Genomic DNA, 14,479 nt, shown 5'->3' with positions numbered 1-14,479 from the left:
ATCACACCATTGTGATTATCTGGGTCGTGAAGATCTTTTTTGTATAGTTCTTCTGTGTATTCTTGCCACTTCTTCTTAATATCTTCTGCTTCGGTTAGGTCCATACCATTTCTGTCCTTTATTGAGCCCATCTTTGCATGAAATGTCCCCTTGGTGTCTCTAATTTTCTTGAAGAGATCTGTGGTCTTTCCCATTCTGTTGTTTTCCTCTATTTCTTTGCACTGATCGCTGAAGAAGGCTTTCTTATCTCTTCTTGCTATTCTTTGGAACTCTGCATTCAGATGCTTATATCTTTTCTTTTCTCCTTTGCTTTTCACTTCTCTTCTTTTCACAGCTATTTGTAAGGCCTCCCCAGACAGCCATTTTGCTTTTTGCATTTCTTTTCCACGGGGATGGTCTTGTTCCCTGTCTCTTGGACAATGTCATGAACCTCTGTCCATAGTTCATCAGGCACTCTATCTATCAGATCTAGCCCCTTAAATCTATTTCTCACTTCCACTGTATAATCATAAGGGATTTGATCTAGGTCTAGTGGTTTTCCCTACTTTCTTCAATTTAAGTCTGAATTTGGCAATAAGCAGTTCATGATCTGAGCCACAGTCAGCTCCTGGTCTTGTTTTTGTTGACTGTATAGAGCTTCTCCATCTTTGGCTGCAAAAAATATAATCAATCTGATTTCGGTGTTGACCACCTGGTGATGTCCATGTGTAGAGTCTTCTCTTGTGTTGTTTGAAGAGGGTGTTTGCTATGACCAGTAGATTTTCTTGGCAAAACTCTATTAGTCTTTGCCCTGCTTCATTCCGTATTCCAAGGCCAAATTTGCCTGTTACTCCAGGTGTTTCTTGACTTCCTACTTTTGCATTCCAGTCCCCTATAATGAAAAGGACATCTTTTTTAGGTGTTAGTTCTAAAAGGTCTTGTAAGTCTTCATAGAACCATTCAACTTCAGCTTCTTCAGCATTACTGGTTGGGGCATAGGCTTGGATTACCGTGATATTGAATGGTTTGCCTTGGAAACGAACAGAGATCATTCTGTAATAGATTACAACAAACCCAGTGGATTAAAACAGCACAAATTTATCATACAGTTTTGTAGGTCAGAAGTCCATCAGATTTAGTCCACTGAGCTAAATGCAAGATGTCAGCAGAGTTACCTTCCCTCCTGGAGGCCTAGGGGCTCAGTTCAGTCGCTAACTCACGTTCGACTCTTTGTGACCCCGTGGATTGCAGCATGCCAGGCTTCCCTATCTATCACCAAGTCCCGGAACTTGCTCAAAATCATGTCCATTGAGTTGGTGATGCCATCCAACCATCTCATTCTCTGTCGTCCCCTTTCCTCCTGCCTTCAAACTTTCCCAGCATAAGGGTCTTTTCCAATGAGTCTGTTTTTAGCATCAGGTGGCCAAAGTATTGGAGTTTGTTTCAGCATCATTCCCTCCAACGAAATCCCAGGGCTGATCTCCTTCAGAATGGACTGGTTGGATCTCCTTGCAGTCCAAGGGACTCTCAAGAGTCTTCTCCAACACCACAGTTCAAAAGCATCAATTCTTCGGTGCTCATCCTTCTTCACAGTCCAACTCTCACATCCATACATGACCACTGGAAAAACCATAGCCTTGACTAGACGGACCTTAGTCGGCAAAGTAATGTCTCTGCTTTTTAACATATTGTCTAGATTGGTGATAGTTTTTCTATAAAAGAAGAAAGTGTCTTTTAATTTCATGGCTGCAGTCACCATCTGCAGTGATTTTGGAGCCTCCGCCCAAATAAAATCTGTTACTGTTTCCATTGTTTCCCTATCTATTTGCCATGAAGTGATGGGACCAGACGCCATGATCTTAGCTTTCTGAATGTTGAGTTTTAAGCCAACTTTTTCACTCTCCTCTTTCACACTCATCAAGAGGCTTTTTAGTTCTTCTTCACTTTCTCCCATAAGGGTGGTATCATCTACATATCAGAGGTTATTGATATTTCTCCTGGCAATCTTGATTCCAGCTTGTTCTTCATCCAGCCCAGCATTTCACATGATGTACTCTGCTTGTAAGTTAAATAAGCAGAGTGACAATATACAGCCTTGATGTAATCTTTTCCCAATTTGGAACCAGTCTGTTGTTCCATGTCCAGTTCTAACTGTTGCTTCCTGACCTGCATAGAGGTTTCTCAAGAGGCAGGTCAGCTGATCTGGTATTCCCCTCTCTTTCAGAATTTTCCACAGTTTATTGTGATCCACACCGTCAAAGACTTTGGCATAGTCAATAAAGCAGAAGTAGATGTTTTTCTGGAACTCTCTTGCTTTTTCCATGATCCAGTGGATGTTGACAATTGATCTCTGGTTTCTCTGCCTTTTCTAAATCCATTTGAATATCTGGAAGTTCACAGTTCATGTACTGTTGAAGCCTGGCTTGGAGAATTTTCAGCATTACTTTGCTAGCGTGTGAGATGATGGCAATTATGTGGTATTTGAACATTCTTTGGCATTGCCTTTCTTTGGGATTGGAATGAAAACTGACCTTTTCCAGTCCTGTGGCCACTGCTGAGTTTTCCAAATTTGCTGGCACATTGAGTGCAACACTTTCACAGCATCATCTTTCAGGATTTGAAATAGCTCAACTGGGATGCCATCATCTCCACTAGCTTTGTTTGTAGCGATGCTTTCTAAGGCCCCCTTGACTTCACATTCCAGGATGTCTGGCTCTAGGTGAGTGATCACACCACCATGGTTATCTGAGTCATGAAGATATTTTTTGTATAGTTTTTCTGTGTATTCTTGCCACCTCTTTTTATTATTTTCTGCTTCTTTTAGATTCATACCATTTCTGTCCTTTATTGTGCCCATCTTCCCTCCTGAGTGCCTAAGGAAGAATCTGTTTTTTTGCCTTTTACACCTTCTAGAGTAAGGGAGAAGGCAATGGCACCCCACTCCAGTACTCTTGCCTGGAAAATCCCATGGATGGAGGAGCCTTGTAGGCTACAGTCCATGGGGTCGCTAGGAGTTGGACACGACTGAGCGACTTCACTTTCACTTTTCACTTTCATGCATTGGAGAAGAAAATGGCAACGCACTCCAGTGTTCTTGCCTGGAGAATCCCAGGGATGGGGGAGCCTTGGTGGGCTGCCGTCTATGGGGTCGCACATAGTCGGACACAACTGAAGCAACTTAGCAACTTAGCGGAGTAAGGGTTCCAAAACCCCCAAACTGTGGACCTGTATGGGTCAGGTGACTGTTAGGAACCAGGTCGCACAGCAGCAGGTGAGCAATAGCGAGCAAAGGACGGAAGCTTCATCTGCTGTTCCCCATCACTCCCCATCACTGATGTTGCCACCTGAGCCATCCCCCTCCATCCCATCCATGGAAGAACTGTCTTTCATGAAACTGGTCCTTAGTGTCAAAAAGGTTGGGGATTGCTGTTCTAGAGGCTGCATTCCTTGATTTGTGGCCCCTTCTTCCATCTTCAAAGCCAGCAAGTTTACATCCCTCTGTGCATTTCTTTTGTAGAAAGAAATTTTCTTGCTTTCAAGGACCTGTGTGATTACATCTGACCCACCCAATAATCCTAGATAATCTCCCTACCCCAAGTCCTTCAGTTAATCACATCAGCAAAGTCCCTGTTGTTGTTGATACTCTTTGGGACCCCGTGGACTGCAGCATGCCATGCCTCCCTGTCTCCTACTACTCCGGGAGTTTGCCCAAGTTCATCTCCATTGAAATACCCTACTGCCAAGTAAAATAACATATTCATGGGTTCTATGGATTATGACTGGACTTTTTCTTTTTTTGCAGACAGAAGCACTATTCTGTCTACCACACTGAGCATTACACTGGTATTTTAATTCAGCTCAATTTGAAAACCATTTCAACAGAGATTTGAAAGCTGATGGGGTGATTATATGAATGTATGGAAAGAAGGAGGCGCCACAGACACTTTTCTTTCTGGAACAAGATGTTTGCATTTGTCGTTCAGTCTCTCAAGCAACAATTATCTCAGGGAAAAAGGTAAGATCCATTCCACCCTTCCCTGACTCATTAAAGTCCTTTCAAGCATAGTAGATGAGGTGTGTTTGCAGCTGGCTATGAAAGGACTCTGCCATTTCCTTTTACATTTCTGCCTCAGGAATTTTCAAATAAGCCTCTTATGTTCAGCTTTCCTTTAACATAGCAGTAGTTTCTTCCAAATCTGGAGAAAACCTGTGTCTTGGCTTTCCATAGTTCAAAAAGGGCAATCTGAAAAAAAAGCACTCTATTTTTCACTGAATTGTTTTACTAGTGGAAAGAAAAATGGGTTTTGGAGACTCAGATAATAATAGCACATGAAACTTGGGCATAGACAGGAGCTGTGTGACCTTGAATGAGTTACTCAGCAACTCTGAATCTTATCTTTCCGATATGTAAGATCTTATAGGATTGTCTGTGTTTGGGCATTTGGGTAGTGGGCCTCTCCAGGGACAGAGGTAGAAGATCATGTTGTTGTTCAGTCGCTAAGTTGTGTCCGACTCTTTGGGTTTATAAAAGGGATCATAAAGGGTCTAAAATACTGTATACTGGGACTTCACTGGTGGTTCACTGGTTAAGGCACTGCACTTCCAGTGCAGGGGATGTGAGTTTGATCCCTAGTCTGGGAACTAAGATCCCACATGCCACGTGGCATGACCAAAAAGTAAATAAAATAAAATACTTTCTTCTCCATGTCAACACTGACAATACAACGTGGCTCAATCGTTCAGTCATATCCAACTCTTTGTGATCCAGGGACTATAGCCCACCAGGCTTCCCTGAACATGGAATTTCAGGGGATCTTCCTGATCCAGGGATTGAACCCAGGTGTCTTATGTCTCCTGCATTGGCAGGCGGGTTCTTTACCACTAGCACACCTGGATTTGAGCAAACTCCAGCAGATGGTACTGGACAGAGGAGTCTGGCGTGCTGCAGTCCATGGAGTTGCAAAGAGTTGGATGTGACTTAGTGACTGAAAAACAACAAGGACCCTGTGCTCAGAAACAGAGGAGAACTAGATGTTGGTGAACAATAGCAATGCTTTCTGCACGGGGGTATGAACACTTGCAGTTTACACGTCAAAAAATTAAGGCTCCAAAGTTAATTATAGTGAAGTTCTGTCTGGTTCTAAAGCACCTTCTCTCCTTATTCCCACTTTTTTAAACCTACAATTAGAGGTGTCACCACACATGTAGAACATAGGGACTTTGCTGGGGAGTCTGGCGCTGTTTTATTCCAAACCTGGAGTTTATCAGGGAACTCTTAACCATGGCTCTAGAAATCCAGCAACTTTCCGCAGCAGTAGAGCTACAAATGTGGACGATGTCACGAGTAGCTATTAGAAGGTCAACGGATGTGGTGGCGTTTTTGACATTGTTTTCACTCCTTCTAATATATAGTAAAGAGAATTTCTGCTGGTGACATAATTATATTTTAGTATACTAGATATAGACTACGTTCTCCCTAAAGAATTATCTAATTTTCTGCCTGTATCAGTCTTTGTGATGTTTATGATGATTTAATGAAATGTCTTAAGTCTAAGCCAAGTGATTTTCAGTAAAACACCATGATTCAGATGGTGGTGAATCATTTTTACGGCTTTCCTGAGCTCCTTCACCAGAACCACTTACAACTCCTGAGGGTCCACCTGGGGCTTTTAGGAAACCCCCAGTGGCTCTTTACTTCCTTTGACTCAGGCAGCTCAGCTGGAGTCTTAGCAGTTAGGATCCAGGCGTGCAGAGGCAGCCACAGAGGCCATGAAGTAGAAGTCAATTTGCATTGATGTCAGTTCTTAAAATAAGTGGCCTCGAAAGTATGTCATGCTCTGCTCATTCTTGTCCTGCTGCCTCTCCTTCTGCCAAGCCCCGGTGCACTTGGCTTGGGCCTCTCCTATGATCCAGACACACTTTATCTGGCTCTGGGGTCAACGTGCACTTGTCGTGTGACTGATGCACTTCTGTGTACTGAGATTCTTCAGATCCTATCATCCTGATGTGTAGAAATGTAATGACAGTAACAGTAACAACCCCAAGGTCAGGACTCTTTCAACTCAGTTTGATTTATAGGAACTCAGCCTCCTAAAAAGTCATATTCACTTACTCAGCCCCAGAAGCTTTTAAATAAAACCTTAAACCAGACCTAGGACAGTTCACCCGTCCTCATTTCATCTCCAGCTGTGGGGCAGGAACAGATATGTGGACAGAGGCAGAGACTAGGGTGGCCGTGGGACAGGTTACAAATTTAATGGATCTAATTGATGCTTACCCTCGGTTTCAAAGTACTGCTCTCAGTGTTGGGACTGCTGGTGAATTGTATGTTCTTTCTGCTTCTATGGTTTTTTCCCCAACTTTCAACAATAAACATCTGTAGCATGGGATTCAGGAAAAAAAAAGCAAACACCTAAATTATAGTTAAACAAAAGGAATAAGAAAAGACCAGTGATTTAAATAATAAAACCTATTTTTTTAAGTGGTTTAAAATGTGCTCATTTTCTCCAGATGGGGTGTATACTCTGGGAGGCAAAGTTGTATTTTTCAACTGACGTAGAACAATGAGTAAGGAAAATGAAAAATATGTTCCAAAGTTACCCTGGATGACCTTTGGATTATCCAGTGGTGGTGCTGCAGTTTTTAAGGAGCTTCTGTTCCGTGACTTTCCCCTTCTCAATGATAATGAATCTAAGTATTTATCTGAATTCTCCCAAAACACAGACTACATTATTCTATTCCTTCCCTGTCTTGTTACCAAATACATTCACTGACGAAACCAGGATTCAAAGTCATGCTCTCCATTTCAGCAGCATTTCTCACCTTTTGAGCAAGTATGGCTGAAGATACAATTAATCTATTGCCCACCTAACTGAGGGGAAGATTCTAAAGAGATGGATCTTTGGTCTCGATTCAGGTACAGTCTGAATGTATGTTCTTAAATGTTCCCAGGACTCAGGCTCTTCATCCAACGAGTGGAGTTGGAAAGCACATTTCCCCCAAGTTTCAGAGTGCCCCCTGGGACATCAATCACAAACAGTGGATGCGGAACTGCCCTATATACAGTAGGTCACTGTTTACATATTTGCAACTAGCGACACAGGATTGACTTTTTGCTTCAGGTACCAGGAAACATAGAAACCAATTCAAGTAGAAAATTAGAAATGTGTTTGTTCATTCACTTATTCATTCACGTATCCACAAGGCATTTCCTGGTCACCACCATCATCTCAGTGCTTGGAGCTGGCTGCTGATGAATAAGGTAGTTTATAACCTGAGACTGAGTCTCAGAGGTAGAGTATGCAGTGATCCTACAGGCTCCCAGACAACCTTCTACCCACCCCTATTAGGTCTGGGCTCTGGCACTGAGCCAAAGGTCCATATAGTCAAATGGGGCTCCCCAGGTGGCGCTAGTGGTAAAGACCTTGCTTGCTAATGAAGGAGATGCAAGAGATGCAGGTTGAATCCCTATGTCAGGAAGATCCCCTGGAGAAGGGAATGGCAACCCACTCCAGTGTGTTCTTGCCTAGAAAATCCCATAGACAGCAGAGCCTGGTGGGCTACAGTCCATGGGATCTCAGAGTCAGACATGACTGAACTTGCACGTGTGCATGTGCGCGCGCGCGCACACACACACACACACACACATGGTTTTTCCAGTAGTCATGTACAGATGTGAGACCATAAAGAAGGCTGAGTGCCAAAGAATTGATGCTTTCAAATTGCGGTGCTGGAGAAGACTCTCACGAGTTCCTTGGACAGCAAGGAGATCAAACTAGTCAATCCTTAAAGAAATCAATCCTGAATATTCATTGGAAGGCCTGATGCTGAAGCTCCAACACTCAAGCCACCTGATGTGAAGGACAGGGAAGCCTGGTGTGCCACAGTCTGTGGGGTCACAAAGAGTCAGACATGACTTAGTAACTGAACAACTGGGACTGTAATGAGACAAGTCTGCCAGGATTGAAAAGCAAAGCTTCCAACTACTTCTCCACTACTGACAGAGAAATTCACATTTTTTTTTCTCCTTTTACCAAAGAGAAAAATAAACACTTTAAAACTGACAAAAGTCCTTAAGCCAGGAAACTGGGCTCAGAAAAACCAGACAGTAAACACTCAAGCTAGCAAGGAGAAAAGATCTTCTCTAAAGAGCTTCTGTGGGGCATGCACTGAAGAGGCTGAAAATAAACCCTCTTAAGTACAGAGCAGATGGGTCTCATTCCCTCCATGTACATTTATGACATATTTCATCTCAAGCTTTGTCTTGGAGCAAAGAAATAATTTAGCACACATAGGCAGACACACTCAGACGGAGGAACCTCCACTCCTTGAGGACTGAGGCTGAGGGAAGACAAGGGTGACTCATGTTCCCGTGGACTAGACCTGCTTCACAAGCAGGCAACACCCTCATGGAACAAGGTGACTGCTGGAAGTTACCTAGCTCCCCGGACATCACATCTTAACTCAGCCCCTCCTGTCGCACTCACACCTGCCTTGTGGGTATCTGAAACTCAATATCATTGTAATTTCATTCTTCTAGATTAAGACATTGTCCCTGGGGAGCTCAGCTTGGTGCTCTGTGATGACCTAGAGGGGTGGGATAGGGGTGGGTAGGAGGGAGGTGACTGATTCACGTTGTTTTATGGCAGAGACCAACACAACAGTGTCAAGCAATTATCCTCCAGTTAAAAATTTTAAAAGTAGTACAAATAAGGAGTTTAGAATAGGGAAATTAAAAACAAAATAAGCAGAATTGGAGAGTGCAGATCATGAATTTTGGGTATGATTTTGTAAAAACACACACACACATGGAATTCTAATTCATGGTCCCCATACTCCAAGAAAGTCTAGAATAAATGTGTTTACTTAATTCTCTGATATATAACCCACTTCAGGTGCTGACAAAAGTGGGCAAAATTAGGTGAGTCAAATTCCAAGTATTTGCAGGAAGGAAGACGTTAATAGTGAGTTGTCAGAAATCAGAAGCCCTCCCAGGATGTCTATCAGGAGAATGCTCAAGCCTGGTGGTTCTCAAATTTCATGTGCCTGAGAATCACCTGAAAGGCTTGTGGAAATCCAGTGCTCTTTCACCCTTGCTGATAAAGAATTTCAGTTTCAAAGGTACATATCCTCTAACTACTTTCTCTTCATTTTTAATATACACTGAATTCCTTGGCACTGCCAATCAAGTAAATCAACAGATATCTTCAATAAAGAGCTTGGTTTTATGTTAGACAGCCAACGTATTTTGGAAATTTCCTGAGAATATTCTGAAGTCATGTACATTAACACTCTTATGATATATTATCCTTGTTACACAATTATCTGATGTAAGAAATAACCTGTTAGTTTTCATATTTGTATAAAATAAGTCATAACATCATTTTATCATTAAAAAAACACCAAAGTACATATGCTCAAAACTTGGAGGCCAGTCCTCCATTGTTTCCTGGTATCTGATGTGTTTAATATTTCTCTACCTTATTTTAGTATACTATTACATGATTTTACTCTTTTTAAAAATTTTACCTTTTCACATTTTAAAAAATTTATGTTTTTAAAAATCAAAGTATAGTTGATTTACAATGTGTTAGTTTCTGGTGTACAGTAAATTGATTCAATTATACATATAATTATACTTTTAAATTTTCATTAATTATATGTAAATATTTAAAAATAGTTTTATTATTTCTATGTGTTTTTGAAATGAGGGCACTTTCCCCCAATGCTCATTCTATCATCTGGAGTGGGAAGTACGACCATTTGCTCTCAACACTTTTCTATTGCCAGAAGACTCCAGGAAGTCCATCTCCAAAGAGCCCAGAGATCAGTTTGCAGAACTCCCTTTGCTGTCTTTTAGAGAAATCCCACAGTTACCATTTCAGTTACGTTTCTTTATTCAGGAAGCAGTCCATGGAATTCTCCAGGCCAGAATACTGGAGTGAGTAGCCTTTCTCTTCTCCAGGGGATCTTCCCAACCCAACGATAAAACCCAGGTCTCCCGCATTGCAGGTAGATTCTTTACTAGCTGAGCCACAAGGGAAGTCCCATGGTATATCCACGGTTTGTCTAAATGTTTCTTTATTTCCTTGGTTCAATTTAATACAGAGAGAAGAAAAGGAGGAGGTATAAAGACATCTCTTCATGTTCATAATCTGAGGTGGATAACAGGATTATTGATATTTCCCACTTCTCAGTCCCACATGGTAGCATATTTACCCCAGGAAAATCACATCCATAGCTCAAATGGTCTTTATGTTCCATGGGAACAGGTTGTCAGTGTCATGGCTGAATCACTTGTACTTAGCAAGGTGCCTAATGTATAGTGTTATGTTTATCAACTGAGTTGTCATCCCTAAGGAGTAAGTGAGACATATTTAAGGCTATTTCCCATTTGAGGAAATTGAGGGTCAGAGTCACAGCCAAGCACCATAGACAGGACTAGATGCCAGAATTTCTAACATTGACCCAATTCAACACATTCCAGGAGAAACAATACAATGTTGTTGATGATTTAGTAACTAAATTGTATTATTCATCTACATATTCATGTGAATACATAAAAGATAGTCAGTAAGTCACTTGTTAGATTATTGTAATTAAATGAATTAGTATGATTAATTATTATCTATTTGTTTCTTGATATTTCACACTCATGGAATATCTCCAAATTGAATAACAGCATTAAGAACCCTCTCCTCAGAAAAATGCACATCTATACAAATGCACACAAGCTCATGAAATTGTGCATCAGTTTCATCAGGTGCCCAGAGCCCCTAAAACTGAGTTAAACCTGAAAATCTCTTCTAAAATCTTTTAAGTTTTAGGGTCTAGAAAAGGCTTTAAAGATGATTGGTTTCAATTTCCTTATTTCTACAAATATGAAACCAAAGACCAGAGATAGGGAGTTACTGGCAGATTGATTTTAGGGTGCACACACAGAAGGCATGAAATATCAACTGTTTGGGCATCCTCCTCAGAGTTAGCTGAGGAAAGAGACACTCCACCTTGTTAAGACCTGTTCTCCTCCTGAGTTTCACCCTCTTGAGTTTCCTATTGGCAGAAATGACCTGCCCAAAGCTTCACAGATGTTCAAGAGAAGCCCAGAGACTAGAACTCAGGTCTCCGAACTCCCAGCCCATTGCATTTTCCATGGCAAGTTTTGTCCCCAAAGTCTCTTTTTTGTTTTGCTTTGTTTTTTTTTTTTTTTTTGGCTGTGCTGGGACTTCGTTGCTGCATGCAGGCTTTCTCCAGTTGTGTTGAGCGGGAGTTTCTCTTCATTTCAGTGCGCTGCCTTCGCATTGCGGCGACTTCTCTTGTTGTAGAGCACAGATTCTGCATGAGGGGCCTTCAGTAGTTTCAGCACACAGACTTAGCTGCCCTGGGGCATGTGGGATTTTCCCAAAGGATCAAACTTGCGTTCCCTGCATTCGCAGGTGAATTCTTAACTCACTGGACTACCAGCGAAGCCCTGTTTTGCTTTTTTTTTTTCCTCTCTCTCTTTTATTAAAATTGAGGTATGTTAGTTTCAGGTATGCAACGTAATGACTTGATACTTGATTATATTGCAGAGTGATCACACAATAAGTCTAGCTAACATCCATCACCTCACACAAGTACAGAATATTTTTCCCTTGTGATGAGAACTCTTAAGCTTTATTCTGTTGGGAACTTCAAAGTCTCTTAAAATCTCTTCCTTCACCCTCCCAGCCAGCTGCTCCCCTCCCATTCTGTTTCTGAGCTCCATTTTCACTGATTGATTTCTTATGTAATGCATCCCTCCCCCGCCTTTCAATTAAAAAAGAACCTAAGTTTCTGTCTATAAAGTGATAAATAGTTCAAGTGGGATGATTGAAACAAAAAATTACTTAATTACTTGTATATTTCCAGTGTAAGTATCCTTAAACCAAACTCTTATAAATCAATCAACTATGAGAAAACAACAAAAACATAACAAATTGATGAGAAAACAGATGACACTTAAAATTATGTCCTGAAAATGTCACTAGAGGTTTGGGTAAATCTTTATTATGCAAAAATAAATTGAAACTAATAATATTTGTGGAGCACTATAGGTACAGAACAGAATTAAGTTTTGCTGTCCCTCCACACTTTGATTAAGTCAAATGAATTGACCCTTCCAGATAATAAAAATTGTTAATTGCCTCAGAAACTTAATTACATGATGACTGATGAAGCAGTTTCATTCCATACAAAGGAAAAAATTATTAAACAACAATAATTCCTTTTCAAGGTGAGCTCCTGCCAGGCCCCCAAAACACATGAAGTACAGAAGTTTCTGAGTGTTTGGCCAGTAGTGGAACCCAGATCTCAGGGCAGGGCAATGACTCACCCAAATCTTATAGCAATAAGTTATATAGCTTAGATTTTCCAGATAAGGCCTTGACATTTCTGAGTTGGCTTTTCTACAAATATTAATGGTGAGTTTTGCTATCATCAATGACTAGGACCAACCATCCGACTGAGGACCACAAGAAAATCTACACCAAACAGTGATTATTTGAAGGAATCAAAGAGCTACGAAGGTAAAGATAATTTACAAGATTAAGGTCCAGCAAAACCAGGGGAAGTGACACCAGAACCTAGAACTCCTTTACTACTAAGTTCAACTGTTGATTCCAAGGCTTCCAGGGTGACTCAGCTGGTTAGGAATCTGCCTCCAATGCAGGAGACCCTGGTTCAGTTTCTGGGTTGGGAAGATACCCTGGAAAAGAGATAAGCTACCCACTCCAGTATTCTTGGGCTTCCCTGGTGGCTCAGATGGTAAAGAGTCTGCTTGCAATTAGGGAGATCTGGGCTCAATCTCTGGGTTGGGAAGATCCCCTGGAGGAGGGCATGGCAACCCACTCCAGTGTTCTTGCCTGGAGAATCCCCATGGACAGAGGAGCCTGGTGGGCTACAGTCCATGGGATCACAAAAAGTCAGACACAACTGAGTGACTAAGCACAACACAACAACAAAGCTGGGCATGAGAGTAGAACTTCTTGGGATTCTCATAGGACTAGAGGGAAATAAAATGGGTTCACCATCCTTCAAAGAGGAGGAGCTTTGAAAATTATGCAGAGATTTTAGTTGGGAAACAGAAAGGCATCCTAGAAGCAACAGTAAATGGGAAATGAAATACCCCTCCCAAGGACGGAGGCTTCCAATAATTTCAATCCCTGATTTGATAAGGTGATCTTCCCGAATAGCTCTTGCAATGTAGGAAACCTGGGTTTGATCCCTGGGTCAGGAAGATCCCCTGGAGAAGGGAATGGCAACCCACTCCAGTATTCTTGCCTGGAGGATTCCATGGACAGAAGAGCCTGACGGGCTGTAGTCCATGGGGTCTCAAAGAGTCAGACACAACTGAGCGACTAACACTTTCACTTTCTTTCTGCCCTTAACTTAATTTAGTATAGTTCCAACAGAGGGACAAAAGCAAATACAAGAAAGAAGAAGCAAATAGCAAAATGTCAGACTGAAGTCCAGTCATATAAATAAGTTAAACTGGGTTCGACACTCCAATTAAAAGGCAGGTATTGTCAAACTGTATATTTTGATATATGTCAAGGCTGTATATTGTCACTCTGCTTATTTAACTTATATGCACAGTACCTCAGGACAAATGCTAGGCTGGATGAAGCACAAGCTGGAATCAAGGTTGCTGGGAGAAATGTCAATAACCTCAGATATGCAGAAATATCAATAACTTCAGATATGCATGCAACACCCTTATGGCAGAAACTGAAGAGGAACTAAAGAGCCTCCTGATGAAGGTGAAAGATGAGAATGAAAAAGCTGGCTTAAAATTCAACATTCAAAAAGCTAAGGTCATGGTATCCAGTCCCATTACTTCATGGCAAAAATATGGGGAAACAATGGAAACAGTGATAGACTTTATTTTCTTGGACTTCAGAATCACTGCAGATGGAGACTGCAGCCATGAAATTAAAAGACGCTTGCTCCTTGGAAGAAAGTGAAATCGAAAGAAAGTGAAATCACTCAGTCGTGTCCAACTCCTTTCGACCCCATGTACTGTAGCCTACCAGGCTCCTCTGTCCGTGGGATTTTCCAGGCGAGAGTACTGGAGTCGGTTGCCATTTCCTTCTCCAGGGGATCTTCCCAACCCAAGAGTTGAACCCGGGTCTCCTGCATTGGAAGCAGACGCTTTGCCTTGGAAGAAAAGCTATGACAAATCTAGACAGAGTATTAAAAAGCAGAGACATTGCTTTGCTGACAAAGGTCTGGATAGTCTAAGCTATGGTTTTTCCAGTAGTCACGAATGGATGTGAGAGTTGCACCATAAAGAGGGCTGAGAACGAAAAAACTGATGCTTTTGAACTGTGGTGTTGGTGAAGACTCTTGAGAGTCCCTTGGACTACAAGGAGATCCAACCAGCCAATTCTAAAGGAAATCAACCCTGCAAATATATTGGAAGGACTGATGCTGAAGCTGAAACTCCAATACTTTGGCCACCTGATGCGAAGAGCTGACTCAT

This window comes from Budorcas taxicolor, chromosome 14 (genome assembly GCF_023091745.1).
Source record: "Budorcas taxicolor isolate Tak-1 chromosome 14, Takin1.1, whole genome shotgun sequence".
Classification (NCBI taxonomy): domain Eukaryota; kingdom Metazoa; phylum Chordata; class Mammalia; order Artiodactyla; family Bovidae; genus Budorcas; species Budorcas taxicolor.
The sequence above is the reverse complement of the archived record's forward strand: the minus strand, read 5'-3'. Positions refer to the sequence as shown.